Genomic DNA, 21506 nt, shown 5'->3' with positions numbered 1-21506 from the left:
ACTCCCATCTCCGTAATTTGGAGGAAGTACTAAAGCGGTTGGGTCGGGTAGGCCTACGAGTCAAGAAATCCAAGTGCCTGTTTCTCGCACCTGAGGTTGAATTTTTGGGCAGAAGGATTGCCGCTGATGGAATCCGCCCAACAGAGTCCAAAACAGAAGCAATTCGTCTGGCACCCAGACCCCGGAATGTCTCAGAACTGCGCGCCTTTCTCGGGCTACTCAATTACTTTGGGAACTTTATGCAGAACTTAAGCACGCTGCTGGAGCCTCAGGAAGTGCTACTCAGGAAGGGGTGCGATTGGTTTTGGGGGGACGCCCAGGAACGCGCCTTCAATACGGCACGCATCCTTCTGTGTTCCAACAGTGTTTTGACTTTCTTTGATCCAGGTAAAAAGCTAGTTCCCACATGTGATGCGTCAGCGTATGGGGTCAAGTGCGTTTTGCAACATGTCAATAGTGCGGGCAAATTACAACCCATAGCTTATGCCTCCAGGTCACTTTCGCGGGCAGAATACGGGTACGGAATGGTAGAGAAGGAGGCGCTCACGTGCGTGTACGGTGTCAAAAAGATGCACCAATACCTTTTCGGGGCCAAGTTCGCGTTAGAAACCGACCACAAGCCCCTCATGTCCCTCCTATCCGAGAGCAAGGCAATAAACACCAATGCCTCGGCGCGAATTCAACGGTGGGCACTAATGCTGGCGTCCTACGACTATACCATAAGGCACAGACCAGGCACAGACAACTGTGCCGACGCGCTCAGCAGGCTACCCCTGGCGACCACGGAAGGGTCTGACGAACAGGACTGTGAGATAGTCATGGCAATCAATGCCTTTGAGTCCACAGGTTCGCCCATGACGACTCGCCAAATCAGACCCTGGACGGCCAGCGACCCCACGTTATAAGAACATAAGAACATAAGAATTAGGAACAGGAGTAGGCCATCTAGCCCCTCGAGCCTGCTCCGCCATTCAATAAGATCATGGCTGATCTGGTCGTGGACTCAGCTCCACTTACCCGCCCTCTCCCCGTAACCCTTAATTCCCTTATTGCTTAAAAATCTATCTATCTTTGACTTGAAAACATTCAATGAGCTAGCCTCAACTGCTTCCTTGGGCAGAGAATTCCACAGATTCACAACCCTCTGGGAGAAGAAATTCCTTCTCAACTCGGTTTTAAATTGGCTCCTCCGTATTTTGAGGCTGTGTCCCCTAGTTCTAGTCTCCCCTACCAATGGAAACAACCTCTCTGCCTCTATCTTGTCTATCCCTTTCATGATTTTAAATGTTTCTATAAGATCACCCCTCATCCTTCTGAACACCAAGGAGTAAAGACCCAGTCTACTCAATCTATCATCATAAGGTAACCCCCTCATTTCTGGAATCAGCCGAGTGAATCGTCTCTGTACCCCTTCCAAAGCTAGTATATCCTTCCTTAAGTAAGGTGACCAAAACTGCACGCAGTACTCCAGGTGCGGCCTTACCAATACCTTATACAGTTGCAGCAAGACCTCCCTGCTTTTGTACTCCATCCCTCTCGCAATGAAGGCCAACATTCCATTTGCCTTCCTGTTTACCTGCTGCACCTGCAAACTAATCTTTTGGGATTCATGCACAAGGACCCCCAGGTCCCTCTGCACCAGAGCATGTAGTAAATTCTCCCCATTCAAATAATATTCCCTTTTACTGTTTTTTTTCCCAAGGTGGATGACCTCACACTTTCCGACATTGTATTCCATCTGCCAAACCTTAGCCCATTCGCTTAACCTATCCAAATCTCGTTGCAGCCTCTCTGTGTCCTCTGCACAACCCGCTTTCCCACTAATCTTTGTGTCATCTGCAAATTTTGTTGCACTACACTCTGTCCCCTCTTCTAGGTCATCTATGTATATTGTAAACAGTTGTGGTCCCAGCACCGATCCCTGTGGCACACCACTAACCAGTGCTTTCCAACCGGAAAAGGACCCATTTATCCCGACTCTCTGCTTTCTGTTCGCCAGCCAATTCTCTATCCATGCTAATACATTTCCTCTGACTCCGCGTACCTTTATCTTCTGTAGTAACCTTTTGTGTGGCACCTTATCGAATGCCTTTTGGAAATCTAAATACACCACATCCATCGGTACACCTCGATCCACCATGCTCGTTATATCCTCAAAGAATTCCAGTAAGTTAGTTAAACATGATTTCCCTTTCATGAATCCATGCTGCGTCTGCTTGATTGCACTATTCCTATCTAGATGTCCCGCTATTTCTTCCTTAATGATAGTTTCAAGCATTTTCCCCACTACAGATGTTAAACTAACCGGCCTATAGTTACCTGCCTTTTGCCTGCCCCCTTTTTTAAACAGAGGCGTTACATTAGCTGCTTTCCAATCCGCTGGTACCTCCCCAGAGTCCAGAGAATTTTGGTAGATTATAACGAATGCATCTGCTATAACTTCCGCCATCTCTTTTAATACCCTGGGATGCATTTCATCAGGACCAGGGGACTTGTCTACCTTCAGTCCCATTAGTCTGTCCAGCACTACCCTCCTAGTGATAGTGATTGTCTCAAGGTCCTCCCTTTCCACATTCCTGTGGCCTGCAAATTTTGGCATGGTTTTTGTGTCTTCCACTGTGAAGACAGAAGCAAAATAATTGTTTAAGGTCTCAGCCATTTCCACATTTCCGATTATTAAATCCCCCTTTTCATCTTCTAAGGGACCAACATTTACTTTAGTCACTCTTTTCCGTTTTATATATCTGTAAAAGCTTTTACTATCTGTTTTTATGTTTTGCGCAAGTTTACCTTCGTAATCTATCTTCTCTTTCTTTATTGCTTTTTTAGTCATTCTTTTCTGTTGCTTAAAATTTTCCCAATCCTCTAGTTTCCCACTAACCTTGGCCACCTTATACGCATTGGTCTTTGATTTGATACTTTCCTTTATTTCCTTGTTTATCCACGGCTGGTTATCCCTTCTCTTGCCACCCTTCTTCTTCACTGGAATATATTTTTGTTGCGCATTATGAAAGAGCTCCTTCAAAGTCCTCCACTGTTCTTCAATTGTGCCACCGTTTAGTCCTTGTTTCAAGTCTACTTTAGCCAACTCTGCCCTCATCCCACTGTAGTCCCCTTTGTTTAAGCATAGTATGCTCGTTTCAGACACAACTTCCTCATCCTCAATCTGTATTACAAATTCAACCATATAGTGATCACTCATTCCGAGAGGATCTTTTACGAGGAGATTGTTTATTTTTCCTGTCTCATTACACAGGACCAGATCTAAGATGGCTTGCTCCCTTGTAGGTTCTGTTACATACTGTTCTAAGAAACAATCCCGTATGCATTCTATGAATTCCTCCTCCAGGCTACCCCGTGCGATTTGATTTGACCAATTGATATGTAGGTTAAAATCCCCCATGACTACTGCCATTCCTTTTTCACATGCCTCCATTATTCCCTTGATTATTGCCCGCCCCACCGTAAAGTTATTATTTGGGGGCCTATAAACTACGCCGACCAGTGACTTTTTCGCCTTACTATCTCTAATCTCCACCCACAATGATTCAACATTTTGTTCATTGGAGCCAATATCATCCCTCACAACTGCCCTGATATCATCTTTTATTAACAGAGCTACCCCACCTCCTTTCCCTTCTTGCCTATCTTTCTGAATCGTCAGATACCCCTGTATGTTTAATTCCCAGTCTTGGCCACCTTGCAACCATGTTTCTGTAATGGCCACCAAATCATACCCATTTGTAATGATTTGTGCCGTCAACTCATTTACTTTATTTCGAATGCTGCATGCATTTAGGTAGAGTGTTTTCATCCTAGTTTTTAAACCATGATTTTTAGTTTTGACCCCTCCTGCAGCCCTTTTATATTCAGTGGCCCTTTTTGTTTCTTGCCTTTGGTTTCTCTGCCCTCCACTTTTACTCATCTCTTTTCTCTCTTTTGTTTTTGTCTCCTTTTTGTTTCCCTCTGTCTCTCCGTATTGGTTCCCATCCCCCTGCCATATTAGTTTGACTCCTCACCAACAGCACTAGCAAACACTCCCCTCAGGACATTGGTTCCGGTCCTGCCCAAGTGCAGACCGTCCAGTTTGTACTGGTCCCACCTCCCCCAGAACCTGTTCCAATGTCCCACGAATTTGAATCCCTCCCTGCTGCACCACTGCTCAAGCCACGTATTCACCTGTGTTATCCTTAGTAAAAAGATGTGTCCTAACCGGTGACTGGGCAGGGGCTCGCGATGCCTGCCCCGAGGAATTAAAACCCTTTCACAGGCGCATGCATGAGCTATCACTACAAGCAGACTGCCTGATGTGGGGCAGCCGAGTAGTCATGCCTCTGCGAGGCAGAGAGCCATTTTTCCGGGAGCACCACCGCGAGCACCCGGGGTTCGTTCTCATGAAGGCCATAGCCAGATCCCACGTCTGGTGGACTAGTATTGACGTGGACTTGGAGCTCTGCATCCGAAGGTGCACCATTTGTGCCCAACTCAGCAATGCCCCCAGGGAGGCTCCCCTGAGCCCCTGGCCCTGGCCTACCAAACCGTGGTCGCGGGTCCATGTAGATTATGCAGGCCCATTCATGGGCAAAATGTTCCTCATAGTTGTAGATGCATTTTCAAAGTGGATCGAATGCACCATTTTAAACTCGAGCACAACCTCCACCACTGTGGAGAGCCTTGCAACCATGTTTGCAACGCACGGAATCCCTGACATATTGGTCAGTGACAATGGTCCGTGCTTCATTAGCACAGAATTCCAAGATTTTATAATTGACCACGGCATAAATCACGTCAAGGCGGCACCGTTCAAGCCGGCCTCCAACGGCCAGGCGGAGAGAGCAGTGCAAATCATTAAACAAGGCATGCTTAAAATCCAAAGGTCCCACACTGCAGGGTCGCCTGTCGCGACTGCTGCTGGCATTCAGATCTCGTCCGCACTCATTGACTGGGATGCCCCGTGCGCAACTGTTGATGAAAAGGACTTTAAAAACAAGGCTCTCATTAATCCTCCCAGACATGCACAAAATCGTTGAGGCAAAGCGCCGTAAGCTGACTGAGTACCATGACAGAAATTCGAGGGGGAGATGGAATGAGATAGGGGACAAAGTGTTTGTACTAAACTATGGCAGGGGTCCCAAATGGCTTGCAGGGTCAGTAACAGGCAAGGAAGGACACAGGCTACTGGTAGTACAAATGGACAAGGGCAAAACCCCTGCCAGAGGCATGTAGACCAAGTCAAAAGCAGATTTACCAACAACACTGCGGAACCAGAGGCAGACTACAATGTGGAACTCGCACCACACCTGGTGGACAGACAGAGGGAACAACCTGAGGAAAGGGCAAACCCAACAGACAGCGCAAGCGAGTCAACAACAATCACACCAATCGAAACAGACAGCCCAGGTGCGATACCAGCAACCATACCCAAAGAAAAACAGACACCAAGGCAAACAACTGAACCACAACTCAGACGCTCCACGCGAGAGCGTAGACCACCTGAGAGACTGAACCTATAAAGACAATAAGACCTTGGGGGAGGGTGATGTCATGTATCTTACATTATTATATATAACCGTATCCTAACATGCTATACATGACTGTGATAAGATATGACCTGTAACCACCAGCATACCTTACCACCAGGGGTGCACTTGCAAGAGACAGATATATAAGCACAGGTCTCAGGCAAGTGCAGCATTTCAGAGCTGTGAAATAAAGGTGCAGGTCCAGAGTGACCTTGACTTCACTACATGCCTCGTGTGAATCTGTACTGAGGGGACAGGACTTTACAATATCATTCGTATATTATAATGAAATGACGTTATGTTACTTTAACACTGCTTGACACATTACTCACGTGATGCAAGCGAGGGATCTGCCTCACCACAGGTGGCCGACCGAGTGTGGCTTCTGACCAGTGCCGCAGCGCGTTCCTCTAACTCGGTGAGCGGAGTTAGCTGGGCGGGTCTCCTCCGCCTGCGCTCAGCCCGATTCTTCGAAAACTTCCTCTGCAAACGTGACAAGAGCATGGCTTAAGCTTATTGACTAGGTAATATCATGGAAAGACAGATGTCTCCAACTGTTATATATGTAAACCTGTAAATACCTTGTGTAACCACCAGAGGGCTCATCCCCTGGAGTCCCAAGGGATCCCACAATCCCTTGAGCGCACCTGTACTTAAGGAGGCCTCACAGGCTGGAGAGGCACTCTAGAGACCTGTAATAAAAGACTAAGGTCACACTTTACTTTGAGCTCACAGTATCTGGTCAGATTCTTTATTCATACTTAGCTATATCCTAATAGGGTTCTTATCCACAACTGATGCATGGTTATAACAACGATCGTGTTTCGGATCTAATGCTTGATAAAAACATCTCTCTCGACTACAATCTCCATTGAAGGGCCCCCCAGAGGTGGTGGGAATCAGGATAGCTGGTGAACTCGGCAATGACAGGAGATAATGTCCCAAAGTATCCCAGGGCTGATCGTGAGCAAGGGCAGCTCTCCCCCAGTCCAGGCTGAATCACTGTATAAGTGGCAGCAGCCGAGAGACTGACACAGTGAGACTTAAAAAAGATGCAGGTTCCGAGCTCTGTCCAGATCTTAGCAGGGAATATATGTAAGAATAACAAGCTTTTAATTTCAATCCTGGAGATTTATAATTATAATTACAATTTGCATCATTACAATTTAAAATCTATACTTACTCTTGCCGAAGCAACCAGGCTGTTCCAGCGCTTCCGGCACTGGTCGGACCCCTTCGCCTCGTGGGACGCCAAAAAGACCACGTTGGCAATCTTGACTCAAATCTTTTTGTAGGCCTTGGGTGGAGCTTTCCCACACCCCGGGTTAATTGGGCCCACCAGGAGTGCCCCTCCTGGACCAACACCTCATTGGGTTCGTCACTAAAGGGTTTGGCCCTCCTCCTCCCCCCACTCCATATCTTGCATGCTATCAGAATCCGACATTTCAAAAAATACTTCTCTTTATCTCTAGTTTATTGCTCAAACTGCTCTTTTCTCTCTCCTCTCTGTCTCTGCCTTCCTCTCCTCTCTCTATTCTCTCTCTCTCTCTCTCTCTCTCTCTCTCTCTCTCTCTCCCCCCTCCCTTTGCCTTCTGCGCATGCGTGGATGACCCCATACCTCCTGAATCATGGGAAAACCAGGTTGCTATCCTGAAGATAGCGAGAAGAAGCTTGCAGGGAACATTAAGACGGATTGCAAAAGTTTCTACAGATATGTAAAGAGAAAAAGGTTAGTAAAGACAAACGTAGGTCCCCTGCAGTCAGAATCAGGGGAAGTCATAACGGGGAACAAAGAAATGGCGGACCAATTGAACAAGTACTTTGGTTTGGTATTCACTGAGGAGGACACAAACAACCTTCCGGATATAAAAGGGGTCGGAGAGTCTAGTAAGGAGGAGGAACTGAGGGAAATCCTTATTAGTCGGGAAATTGTGTTGGGGAAATTGATGGGATTGAAGGCCGATAAATCCCCAGGGCCTGATGGACTGCATCCCAGAGTACTTAAGGAGGTGGCCTTGGAAATAGTGGATGCATTGACAGTCATTTTCCAACATTCCATTGACTCTGGATCAGTTCCTATGGAGTGGAGGGTAGCCAATGTAACCCCACTTTTTAAAAAAGGAGGGAGAGAGAAAACAGGGAATTACAGACCGGTCAGCCTGACATCGGTAGTGGGTAAAATGATGGAATCAATTATTAAGGATGTCATCGCAGTGCATTTGGAAAGAGGTAATATGATAGGTCCAAGTCAGCATGGATTTGTGAAAGGGAAATCATGCTTGACAAATCTTCTGGAATTTTTTGAGGATGTTTCCAGTAGAGTGGACAAGGGAGAACCAGTTGATGTGGTATATTTGGACTTTCAGAAGGCTTTCAACAAGGTCCCACACAAGAGATTAATGTGCAAAGTTAAAGCACATGGGATTGGGGGTAGTGTGCTGACATGGATTGAGAACTGGTTGTCAGACAGGAAGCAAAGAGTAGGAGTAAATGGGGACTTTTCAGAATGGCAGGCAGTGACTAGTGGGGTACCGCAAGGTTCTGTGCTGGGGCCCCAGCTGTTTACACTGTACATTAATGATTTAGACGAGGGGATTAAATGTAGTATCTCCAAATTTGCGGATGACACTAAGTTGGGTGGCAGTGTGAGCTGCAAGGAGGATTCTATGAGGCTGCAGAGCGACTTGGATAGGTTAGGTGAGTGGGCAAATGCATGGCAGATGAAGTATAATGTGGATAAATGTGAGGTTATCCACTTTGGTGGTAAAAACAGAGAGACATACTATTATCTGAATGGTGACAGATTAGGAAAAGGGCAGGTGCAAAGAGACCTGGGTGTCATGGTACATCAGTCATTGAAGGTTGGCATGCAGGTACAGCAGGCGGTTAAGAAAGCAAATGGCATGTTGGCCTTCATAGCGAGGGGATTTGAGTACAAGGGCAGGGAGGTGTTGCTACAATTGTACAGGGCCTTGGTGAGGCCACACCTGGAGTATTGTGTACAGTTTTGGTCTCCTAACCTGAGGAAGGACATTCTTGCTATTGAGGGAGTGCAGCGAAGGTTCACCAGACTGATTCCCGGGATGGCGGGACTGACCTATCAAGAAAGACTGGATCAACTGGGCTTGTATTCACTGGAGTTCAGAAGAATGAGAGGGGACCTCATAGAAACGTTTAAAATTCTGACGGGGTTAGACAGGTTAGATGCAGGAAGAATGTTCCCAATGTTGGGGAAGTCCAGAACCAGGGGACACAGTCTAAGGATAAGGGGTAAGCCATTTAGGACCGAGATGAGAGGAATTTCTTCACCCAGAGAGTGGTGAACCTGTGGAATTCTCTACCACAGAAAGTTGTTGAGGCCAATTCACTAAATATATTCAAAAAGGAGTTAGATGAAGTCCTTACTACTAGGGGAATCAAGGGGTATGGTGAGAAAGCAGGAATGGGGTACTGAAGTTGCATGTTCAGCCATGAACTCATTGAATGGCGGTGCAGGCTAGAAGGGCCGAATGGCCTACTCCTGCACCTATTTTCTATGTTTCTATGTTTCTATGCAAAATAAAAACGCATGCGCAGAAGGCCGTTGCTAGGGAAGCCTTGCCTTCCACATCGCTAAGGCCCGTTTCGCAATGCTTGGGCCCATTTCACATCGCCGGGCTATCACCCCTCCCCCCTGCCTCCCCCCCCCCCGGCAAAAAAGCTGAAACTCGGGATCCCAAAAATGGCGATGTTCTAGCGATCATGAAGGCTGAAATATCGCTAAGGCTAGAACATCGCCCATTTTTGGGGCACTATCGTTCTAAGTGGAAAGGCAAGCCCCTGGTAATGGCCTACATAGGAACATAGGGACAGGAGTCGACCATTGAGCTGCTTGAGCCTATTCCGCCATTCAATAGCTGATCTGCGAACTAACTCCATATACCCGAGTTTGGCCCATAACCCGTAATACCTTTTGATCTATCATCAATTGCCGTTTGCAGAAGAGAGTTCCAAACTTCTACCACACCTTGTGTGTAAAAGTGTTTCCTAACTTCACTCCTGAAAGATCTGGCTCTAATTTTTAGGTTTTGCCCCCTGGTCCTAGAATCCCCAACCAGCGGAAATAGTTTCTCTCTATTTACCCTATTTTGTTCCCGTTAATATCTTGTAAACTTCAATCAGATCACCCCTTAACCTTCTAAGTTGTAGGGAATAAAACCCTAATTTGTGTAATCTCTCCTTGTAATGTAACTCTTGGAGTCCAAGTATTATTCTGGTAAACCGAGATGACCAAAAGCTTCGTCAAAGAGATAGGTTTTAAGGAGTGTCAAAATGGAGGAACGAGAGGTGGAGAGGCGGAAAGATTTATGGAGGGGATTCTAGAGCTTGGGGCCTAGGCAGCTAAAGGCACGGCCACCGATGGTTGAGCGATTATAATCAGGGATACTCAAGAGGGCAGAATTTGAGGAGCGCAGACATCGCAGAGGTTTGTGGGGCTGAAGGAGATTACAGAGATAAGGAGGGGTGAGGCCATAGAGGGATTTGAAAATAAGGATGAGAATTTTGAAATTGAGGCATTGCTTAATCGGGAGCCAATGTATGTCAGTGAGCACCAGGGGTGATGGGTGAATGGGACTTGGTGCGAGTTAGGACACAGGCAGCCAAGTTTTGAATGGCTTCAAGTTTACGTAGGGTAGAATGTAAGAGGCCAGCATTGGAATAGTCAAGTCTAGAGGAAACAAAGTTATGGATGTGAGTTTCAGCAGCAGATGAGCTGAGGCAGGGGCGGAGATGGGCAATGTTACGGAGGTGGAAATAGGCAGTTCTTAGTTATGCCGCAGATATGTGGTTGTAAGCTCATTTCAGGGTCAAGTATGACACCAAGGTGCAAACAATCTGGTTCAGCCTCAGATAGATGCTAGGGAGAGGAATGGCGTTGATGGCTAGGGAACGGAATTTGTGGCAGGGACCAAAGACAATGGCTTCGATCTTCCCAATATTTAATTGGACAAAATTTTGCTCATCCAGTACTGGACAAAACACAAAACTTAGAACATTCTACTTTGCTTATATAAGCAATAGTATGTTTGTTCTTGGATTACAGTCTCCAGTTTTGCTCACCATTTATGGCGGTGGACTTTGAAGGTCTAGAAAATCATACAGAAGATGACAAGACAAATTATACCTCAGCTTATATCTCTTTATTACAAAGATAGGTTTAAATAGGTTACTTATCAAGGTTGTGTGGGATAGATAAATTCATCTAGTCATAGATCACTGGTAACCATGGTCTTCTGGAGTTTTCTTGATTGATTCATGGGATTGGGGAGGAATTTCCTCGAGCTTTGCTGGAATTAGCCATCAATGTTTTCCTTCTGTTTTTCATGAGTTAGCATTAGCTGTGGATGGGGAGGGTGATGCCCAGGGTCACACCATCTAATGGATAGGGTGAGCTGTGATGGGCCTTATGCTCTCTTCTAATCTTTGGTTTTGTATCTTTGTATCTATGGATCTTGATTGATATGTTTTGTGCACTCCCTCCATTTTTAACAGAAATTATACATTCCACAGCTTGATTGGCTCAATATAATGGTAAGCGATTATGTCACTGATGTGGCTGCTCAGCTAGTTAGGCTGCATTCTTATAGGCTGGCCCCTCAGCTGTGTATTATTTTTCTTTTAACACCCTTAGCTTTGCATGCCTTTGAATACATAAAAAGGGGAAAAATTAACTCCCATTCTGTGCACTGCCTGGCCACAAACAATAATTTTACCCTCTAGTTCATTTCTTGAGGGGAAAAAAAGGACATAACGATATTGGATACACGGTGAAGTCCTTGTATCACACTTCCGTAAATGATCTGTCAAACAATCAATTGAAAGGTGACATTAAGTATCACAAGTAGAAGTTTGCTTAGCCAAACCCACTTAACTGCACAAAGAATGAATGACTTCAGTTTACTGCCTGCTGGGTACATTCGTTCTTCTCAATCTATGGTAGCGACTGCACTGATAGGCAATATAATTGGATAAACATCTAAGGATATATATATGCTATTCACAGACACCATTCATATGTCATGCTAAACTGTGGTATTATGAGAATTGTAATTGAGTGACATTAGCTGCCTGTTCAACTGTACTATAGCAAAAGCACTATTATGCAACTTTATTTTTAAAGAAATTAATTCTATTGAATTTTTAAAAAATGATTTGAAGTAGCTAATAAATTTGATTTTTTTCAATTATACTAATAAAAGCATTCTATCATCTTATAGACAGTAACCCGGAGGTTATATTTCTGCTTGTCAGTTCTTAGAGCTTTTCATGAGGGAATTATTCACGCAAGATGAACAATGTATGAAAATCTGGACCTTGGAAAGCTTCAATTTCCTCTAAGCAGTCTTGTGATACCAGTTGAAGCAAACCATTCATAATGGAGCCACGATTATCAGTTTCAGTCCCTAACAAGCGGCAAATAAACCTCTTTATTTCTTACCAATTTTCTTCCCACTCCATTTTTCCTGAAGGCATCGACTCTTTGCTGAAATACAATGTCATGGCCAACAGATGCTCTCCAGTACCTTGCTTATAGATGGCCATTATTCAAATGTGGCTCTTGAAAATGATTGTTGGCAGATACTCAACAGCCTGATCCTAGTGGTGGGCAACAAGGACTTAAAATGTTCATACCAGTGAAGGAAACCACAATCAGACTGGCCTGGAGAGTCTGGAATGATGCCTGAAGCTAAAATGGGATTATCCGTCAATGTACCTGGTACATGAATTCCTGTCTATGTTGTATTGTCTACTGTGTCTTAACTGATAGGAAGTGCAGTCTACAATAAGATTCAGAGATATGCTATTATATATGACAGTTTACCAAATGGGCAGCAACATCTGCTTACAGTACTGATATTTGAGCAATATTTGACTGTACCATGTCACCGCTATCATTGTTAGCCCCACAGGATGACCTGAGATCCAGAGAACTAATGCAGACCACAGTGCACCCACCTCAAGTCACTCATACAACTACCGGTACTGTACCAGGCATCAGCATAAAAATAGAGACACCTGCATCTCCTTGACATAGCAAATCATCAATACAGAAACGTTACCTGAAGGTGCAGGAACTATTTGTTACAAGGTGGTTTTGAGAAGCAAAGACCCAAGATCCAAACAGAGGAAGCACTGACCATCTAACTTCCCTTCCTGGCCCTCATGCTAACTTGCATTGTAAGATCCCAAAGAGACTCTGGTTCCAAATCATTTGAGGTTGACCCGTATTGGGGACAGTGATTTATTTATTCCACACAAGCAAGACTTAATACATTACAGTATTCGAGCAGCAGTTTACAGGGAATAATTGAGACTTATAATACCCTGTTATCCTCTGGGTAGAAGCCACAACCATGAGTAAGCTGCACCCTATCTCTTGTCTCTCATCTCGATTCGTCTCCTTGATTCTTCCTGAAATCTTCTACACTTTTGGCTATTATCATACTTATACCCTAACTCTCATTCAAAACCTATTGAGTTTTACTGAACCAATCACTGGCTTACACCAAAACCAAAATGCAATCATAAAGATGCCATATCCGCAGCACCTTGGCTTATGTAGGTTCTAATCTTAGGATACCCTTACGTCATCTGTTTTTGACCATCAAGTCTCAAATTTGAATTAGTTATGGCAACACAAAAGGAACATGTCTTCATTGTATAAAAATATGGGTCTGGAAATTCATTTCTGGACATTTTGCGGCATTATTCACGGTGGGCGGTACATATAGCACCCCCTAAAAGTTTGTGCCTCCGACTAGTAAATTAGTTTGAAACGCAGCAAGAAGGAAAGGGGGGGATGCTAAATCAGGTGTTCCACACCTGTGCTCAGGCGCTCCAACTGAAAACCTCAGCACTAAAATGCAAGGCGCAATGTGAATGCTCTAAGACCCCGTGATAGATCCCGGGCCCAACCGAACCTTAAAGGCGCGGCACTATAAGTATGCGCATGCGCAGTTCCAACTATGCACTTTGAGCAGAGCGGGAAAATGGAGGAGCAGGAAAGTCGCCATTGTGCACGCTGCTTCTCAGCCACAGCCACTGAGGCATTGCTAGAGATTGTTGAAAGGAGGTGGCATATGTTGCAGCTGCCTGGAGGAAGAAAGCCCATTTCACGAGTTTTTCGGAGTCTTTGGAAGAAGGTGGCACAGGACGTCTCAGCTAGAGACACGGTGCAGCAAGCTGCGACACATTGTCACAAGAAGGATCATCCGGGTGAATAACCTTTATATTAATGCACCAATGCCATGATTTCAAACTCACTGTCTCACACAATGTAATGTCTTTGCAGTACCTGCCCCTTCTCTATGTGTTGTTTGTTGAAGCCACTTGAAAAACGGAGGCTCAGTTCACCAGCCATGCCATGCACATGCAAGCGTTGTGCACCCTCTTGTTCCCTACTCAGTATCACCCCTCCTCGCACTACCATTTTACTCTTGATATGCGGTTGCAAAACGTCACCCTGAACCGCAATTCTAGCTTGCTCTCTCCTAATCCTACCCTTCCCACATGCTCTGTTTGCAGCCACGCAGATTATAACGGACATCTTTACACTTCCACACAGTAGGAGCTACTCTACTATGGAAGGCACACGTGCCACATGATGAGCTGCACACACACTCACACTTTCTTTATTTCTTTTTCTTATTGCAAGCAAAATTGGCGTTGGGAGCAGCAGCGCACCAGAGGTGGCAAGCCTCATCTACAGGACCTCTCTCAGGTAGAGGAGCAAGTGTCCTCCCTCCTGAGTACACCAGTTGGCACGGTAGTGGGTGATGAGGCAGAGCCACTGGGGACAGTGACAATATGTTGAGGACCTTTGCATCTTCTATCAGACCACTTAGCCCTGACACCACAATCCTTCCCGACTTTCCAGGAAACTACCATTTCTGAACGCCTTTTCCATTCCTGGCCCTCTCCCTTGCAGGTAACCACTCTTCGCTGGCTTTGTGCTTTCAGATAATGAACCTGAGGCACAGAAGTCTGTCCATGAGCCCTCGGCTGCCGGCGACAGTGGAGACAAGGACAAAGGGGAGGACACCTCTCTCCCAGTCACCGAGGAGCCAGCGGCCTCAGGGAGCAGGGACAGTACCTTCGTGAATGAGGGCATGGTCAGGGGCTTTGAGGTGGCTGATGCTCCCGGACCCAGTGGCCTGCAGCAATGCCGGGCGGTGGGGGGTGGTGGGGCAGGGGAAGGGAAACTCGGGGGCCAGCTCCCCAGAGGTGGAGGTTGTTGCAAGACAGTCTTTGAGAATGCACAGCGAGCTGTTGGGTGCATTGGCAAGGGTGCACGAGAGCCTGGATGCACTTGCTGTGAGGATGGCGGAGTCTGCCTCCATATTTGCCCTTGCCTCTCAGCAACCCATTGAGTCCCATCCTTGGTAGATACCAATGGATTTTGGAAGCCACAAGTGATCATGGGGTCCCAGATGTGATGGCACATGTCATGGCTGACGTGGCAGTCGCCATTGAACACCAGTCCGAAGCCACGCAAGGCCTGCATTCTGCCATGTCATCAGTGTGTGGTGGCATCAATGCACTTTCTGCTCTGATGCAGACTCACTCTGCCCTGATGCAGAGTCACATTACTGCCATCATCTGTGGGTCCAAGCAGTCAAACAGGAAGCTTACGGTGCCGAAGCAGACCAGCAATCTGAGCTCCAACCCCGGGGGTGTGGCAGCATGTCGGTAGACATATAGCGTGATGCCCTCCTCCAGGAGGACACCACCCCGGCTCACACCACTGCCACTTCATCTTTATACCTGCCGCTGTCTGCACCCCATCCAGCCGAGACTGCTGCTGCCCATCCTAGTGCAGTCCACAGCTGGGCCTTCCAAAGCCCGAGCTGGTCCAGGGCATCCTGCTAGGCCGTCTGTACTGTGTGCCCCACACACACAGCAGCCCTCAAGCAGCCTTGCTGTAGTCAATGAGGCCACATTGAGGAGGAATCTGAGTGGGAGAGGGGTGAAGGTAAAGGGTGGCAAAGCTCAGCGGAAGTCTGAGTGAGGACTTTGCCCACCATGGACAGGTGTCCTCATCCTGTATATAATAGCTCAAAATATGTCGGCGCATTGTTTGACGCAACCTATTGTTGTGAGTGCGTGTGACGAATATTCCACATGGATGCTGCTGTGGGATGATTAATGGAACGGGCCTTTGTCCATACATTGTTTAAGGTCATGTGTTTGATGGTCTTTCAACAGGACATTGTGTTTTTATTTGCTGGGGAGGGGTTTGGTTGGCAGTGTTTGAGGTGACTACGATGGTGTCATGAATAAAATTTTACTTTGATCGTTTTTGCATTGGCCTCTTGTGTATCATTGTGGACTATAACGGAGATGTGCCATTATGGTGGCACATTGCATGGTCAGTATTAGCTGAATCCCTCAGCTTCCTCCATTCAAGAGATCCATGCATTATGAGCTGGTGATGTGTGGTTCTTGCACCGACAGCTTTGCCACACTACCTCCACTGTGGATGGTGTTTCTCCTGGTGTGGCTGGCCATTCGGGGCTTCGCCAGGTTCCTCTTCCTCATTCTCCTCTTCCTAATATGAGGCTGCAGGTTTGCCTGCAGGAGATGGCATATCTCTCTCAGCATTTCCTCTCGGAAGCTCATCCTTCTCACACAGTGTTCCTCAGAGAGGTGGAGGTATGAGTGTTGCTGCCTCTAAAATCATGGGAGATAATGCCTCCTGTCCAGACGTCTGCTGCCTCTCCTCATTTGTGGCCCTGCATGGCCAACAGCCCTTCTATCTTCCCGCCGCCTAACCAAAGCATGTGGTAGGCGATGCTGGTGAACTAGTAATGCCCCAATTAAATTATTTCACTCAAGCTGTAAGGACCCTGTAATGGCAGATCATTCTTTTGATTTAAAGTCAGGTGTTGATGCTGCGTGCTGTGTGGAAACGTTGCGCTCAATGTGCCCTCCGATTTATGCTCCCCCTCCATCCCTTTAAGTATGCTGCAGATAGCCCCAATGGAAGGTGGAACCGCCTGTTTCTCTGACGCTAAATGAGGCGGTTGCATCTAATTTTGCGAGCGGGACGTTGCACGACGACTGACACCATGATCTGAATGAAATGACACAGCGAGGCGGTAGCATTTCGCTCCGCTGCAAAACCATTGTCAAATCTCCCGGCGGGGCACTGCAAGCTGTGCACCTGGGCGGTAAGCAATTCAAGACGCATTACTATCCCTCCGTGATGCTTACAGAGACACTGCACTATCGAATTTCCAATCCATGGTGCCTTGCTGTTTCTGTGAAAGGCCTATGTTTTTAATTCACTGCGGACATCATAACATTCCAGCACAGTGGCAGTTACATCTGACCTTGCTTCCCAGGCTAGTTGCATTCTATGCCTCATCCTTACTGTTGCCGAATATCCAACTTTCACCCACAGCTTCCCTATTCGACTATAGCAATCCTCTTTCACACCCCAGGTTGTCTGGTTACAGCTTACTCACAGACTTTTAATTATAAGCAAAAGGGTTACATGTCATATATAAATTCAGGTTATCATTGCATACAATTAATGTTTACAGACTTCTACATTTAATTCTCACACTTGATTCGAAATCCATTACTGATGACTATAAGATATTAATTATTATAATATTAAAACAAGTATTCTAAAAATCAACTAATCCATGATAATCTTACACATTATAAACGGTTCCCTCTCCTCAGCTACTGCTCTCCTTCCTTTCAAAACCTCTGTGGACACCTCTCATAAAATCCTCCTTGGCCCCGCTGCCCGTGCAAACATCCACCCCATCTTCAATTTCTGTTTCCTTTTTCATGTCCTTGATTGTGTGGTCACCTCCCAAATCTATGCCCATATTTCCTGCAAGTCCATTTGAATCATCCCAATCAAGTTTCTATCTGTATCAAATTGATTTTAACCAAAGTCAGAAATGATAGTCTCCATGACTGTGCCCATAGTGCATTATCCCTTCTCGACCTGCAGCCTTTGACACGGTTAAATAATTCAACCTCCAACACCTCACCTCCATTGTCCAGTTCAGTGGGACCACCCTCACTCTTACCTATTTGATCACAGCTCGAGCATCTCCAGCAATGACATCTCTTCCTGCCCCCACACTATGAAGTCCACTCTCCCTCAAGAGTCTATTCTTGACCTCCTCCTCCTCCTCCTCTTCCTCATCTGCATACTGCTCCTTGATGAAATCATCCACAGGCATGGAGTCAGCTTCCACTTATATACCGCTTTACCTCTGCACCTCTTCTCTCAATGCCTCCATTGCCTCTGTGTTATCAGATTACTTGTCTAACATCCAGTCTTGGATAAAGCTGCAAGTTCCTCCAGCTAAGCATTGGGAAGACCGAAACCACCACCTTTGACCCTGACACGAGCTTTGTACCCTTGCCATCAATGTTCCGTTTAAGCTGTGTGGCCGTGCAGCACACTGGAATTTCCGGACAGCTGCTTCACCGTCTTTTAAATGGGAAAAACCATGCTTGCATAGTATTTTGAATGGTCGTGCAGCCCCAAATAAAAAATGTAACGGAACATTGCTTGCCACCATTCCCATCCCGCTTCTCAGCCACTTTCTCAGGTAGAACCAGACTTTTCACCACATTGGCATTCTATTCAACCCTTTCCAACTCTATAACGTCTCCAAGACAAAGATAGCCTACTTCTCCCACCATAATTCACCCACCTCTGCCCCTTTGTCAGCCCATAGAAACATAGAAACATAGAAAATAGGTGCAGGAGTAGGCCATTCAGCCCTTCGAGCCTGCACCACAATTCAATAAGATCATGGCTGATCATTCACCTCAGTACCCCTTTCCTGCTTTCTCTCCATACCTCTTGATCCCTTTAGCCGTAAGGGCCACATCTAACACCATCTTGAATATATCCAATGAGTTGGCATTAACAACTCTCTGCGGTAGAGAATTCCACAGGTTAACAACTCTCTGAGTGAAGAAGTTTCTCCTCATCTCAGTCCTAAATGGCTTACCCATTATCCTTAGACTGTGACCCCTGGTTCTGGACTTCCCCAACATTGGGAACATTCTTCCTGCATCTAACCTGTCCAGTCCCATCAGAATTTTATATGTTTCCATGAGATCTCCTCTCATCCTTCTAAACTCCAGTGAATACAGGCCCAGTTGATCCCGTCTCTGCTCATATGTCAATCCTGCCATCCCGGGAATCAGTCTGGTGAACCTTCGCTACACTCCCTCAATAGCAAGAACGCCCTTCCTCAGATTAGGAAAACAAAACTGAACACAATATTCCAGGTGAGGCCTCACCAAGGCCCTGTACAACTGCAGTAAGACCTCCCTGCTCCTATATTCAAATCCCCTAGCTATGAAGGCCAACATACCATTTACCTTCTTCACCGCCTGCTGTACCTGCATGCCAACTTTCAATGACTGATGTACCATGACACCCAGGTCTCGTTGTACCTCCCCTTTTCCTAATCTGCCGCCATTCAGATAATATTCTGCCTTCGTGTTTTTGCCACCAAAGTGGATAACCTCACATTTATCTACATTATACTGCATCTGCCATGCATTTGCCCACTCACCTAACCTGTCCAAGTCACCCTGCAGCCTCTTAGCATCCTCCTCACAGCTCACACCACCACCCAGCTTAGTGTCATCTGCAAACTTGGAGATATTACACTCAATTCCTTCATCTAAATCATTGATGTATTTTGTAAATAACTAAGCCCTGCGGCACCCCACTAGTCACTGCCTGCCATTCTGAAAAGGACCCGTTTATCCCGACACTCTGCTTCCTGTCTGCCAAACAATTGTCTATCCACGTCAGTACATTACCCCCAATGCCATGTGCTTTCATTTTGCACACCAATCTCTTGTGCGAGACCTTGTCAAAAGCATTTTGAAAGTCCAAATACACCACATCCACTGGTTCTCCCTTGTCCACTCTACTAATTACATCCTCAAAAAATTCTAGAAGATTTATCAAGCATGATTTCCCTTTCATAAATCCATGCTGACTAGGACCGCTCCTGTCACTGCTTTCCAAATGCGCTGCTATTTCATCATTAATAATTGATTCCAACTTTTTCCCCACTACTGATGTCAGGCTAACCGGTCTATAATTACCTGCTTTCTCTCTCCCTCCTTTTTTAAAAAGTGGGGTTACATTAACTACCCTCCAGTCCATAGGAACTGATCCAGAGTCGATAGAATGTTGGAAAATGATCACTAATGCATCCACTATTTCTATGGCCACTTCCTTAAGTACTCTGGGATGCAGACTAACAGACCCCAGGGATTTATTGGCCTTCAATCCCATCAATTTCCCGAACACACTTTCCCGTCTAATATGGATTTCCTTTAGTTCCTCCTTCTCTCTCGACCTTCGGTTCCCGAGTACTTTCGGAAGGTTAATTGTGTCTTCCTTCGTGAAGACAGAACCAACGTATTTGTTCGATTGGTCTGCCATTTCTTTGTTCCCCATTATAAATTCACACGAATCTGTCTGCAAGGGACCTACATTTGTCTTCACTAATCTTTTTCTCTTCACATATCTATCGAAGCTTTTGCAGTCAGTTTTTATGTTCCCAGCAAGCTTCCTCTCATACTCTATTTTCCCCCTCTTAATTAAACCCTTTGTCCACCTCTGCTGAATTCTAAATTTCTCCCAGTCCTCAGGTATGCTGCGTTTTCTGGCCAATTTATATGCCTCTTCCTTAGATTTAACACTCTCCTTAATTTTCCTTGTTAGCCACGGTTGAGCCAACTTCCCCGTTTTATTTTTACTCCGGACAGGGATGTACAATTGTTGAAGTTCATCCATGTGATCGTTAAATGTTTGCCATTGCCTATCCACCATCAATTCTTCAAGTATCATTCGCCAGTCTATTCTCGCCAATTCACGCCTCAAACCATCGAAGTTACCTTTCCTTCAGTTCAGGACCCTAGTCTCTGAATTAACTGTGTCACTCTCTATCTTAATAAAGAATTCTACCATATTATGGTGGCTCTTCCCCAAGAGGCCTCACACAACAAGGTTGCTAATTAGTCCTTTCTCATTACACATCACCCAGTCTAGAATGGCCAGCCCTCCAGTTGGTTCCTCAACATATTGGTCTAGAAAACCATCCCTAATACACTCCAGGAAATCCTCCTCCACCATATTGCTACCAGTTTGGTTAGCCCAATGTATATGTAGATTAAAGTCGTCCATGATAACTGCTGTACCTTTATTGCATGCATCCCTAATTTCTTGTTTGATGCTGTCCCCAACCTCACTACTACTGTTTGGTGGTCTGTACACAACTCGCATTTTCTGCCCTTTGGTATTCTGTAGCTCCACCCATACAGATTCCACATCATCCAAGCTAATGTCCTTCCTTACTATTGTGTAAATTTCCTCTTTAACCAGCAATGCCACCCCACCTCCTTTTCCTTTCTGTCTATCCTTCCTAAATGTTGAATACCCCTGGATGTTGAGTTCCTAGCCTTGGTCACCCTGGAGCCATGTCTCCGTGATGACAATTATATCATATTCGTTAATTGCTGCCTGTGCAGTTAATTTGTCCACCTTATTATGAATACTCCTCGCATTGAGGCACAGAGCCTTCAGACTTGTCTCTTTAAAATTTTGCTGTAATGTTGCCCTTTTTGATTTTTGCCTTGGGTTTCTTTGCCCTCCACTTTTACTTTTCTCCTTTCTATCTTTTGCTTCTGCCCCTGTTCTACTTCCCTCTGTCTCCCTGCATAGGTTCCCTTCCCCCTGCCATATTAGTTTAACCCCTCCCCAGCAGCACTAGCAAACACACCCCCTAGGTCATTGGTTCCGGTCCTGCCCAGGTGCAGACTGTCCGGTTTGTACTGGTCCCATCTCCCCCAGAATCGGTTCCAATGTCCCAGAAATTTGAATCCCTCCCTTCTGTACCACTTCTCAAGCCACGTATTCATCTGAGCTAACCTGCAATT

The sequence above is a fragment of the Pristiophorus japonicus genome, chromosome 3, assembly GCF_044704955.1.
Source record: "Pristiophorus japonicus isolate sPriJap1 chromosome 3, sPriJap1.hap1, whole genome shotgun sequence".
In the NCBI taxonomy this organism is placed as follows: Eukaryota; Metazoa; Chordata; class Chondrichthyes; family Pristiophoridae; genus Pristiophorus; species Pristiophorus japonicus.
The sequence above is the reverse complement of the archived record's forward strand: the minus strand, read 5'-3'. Positions refer to the sequence as shown.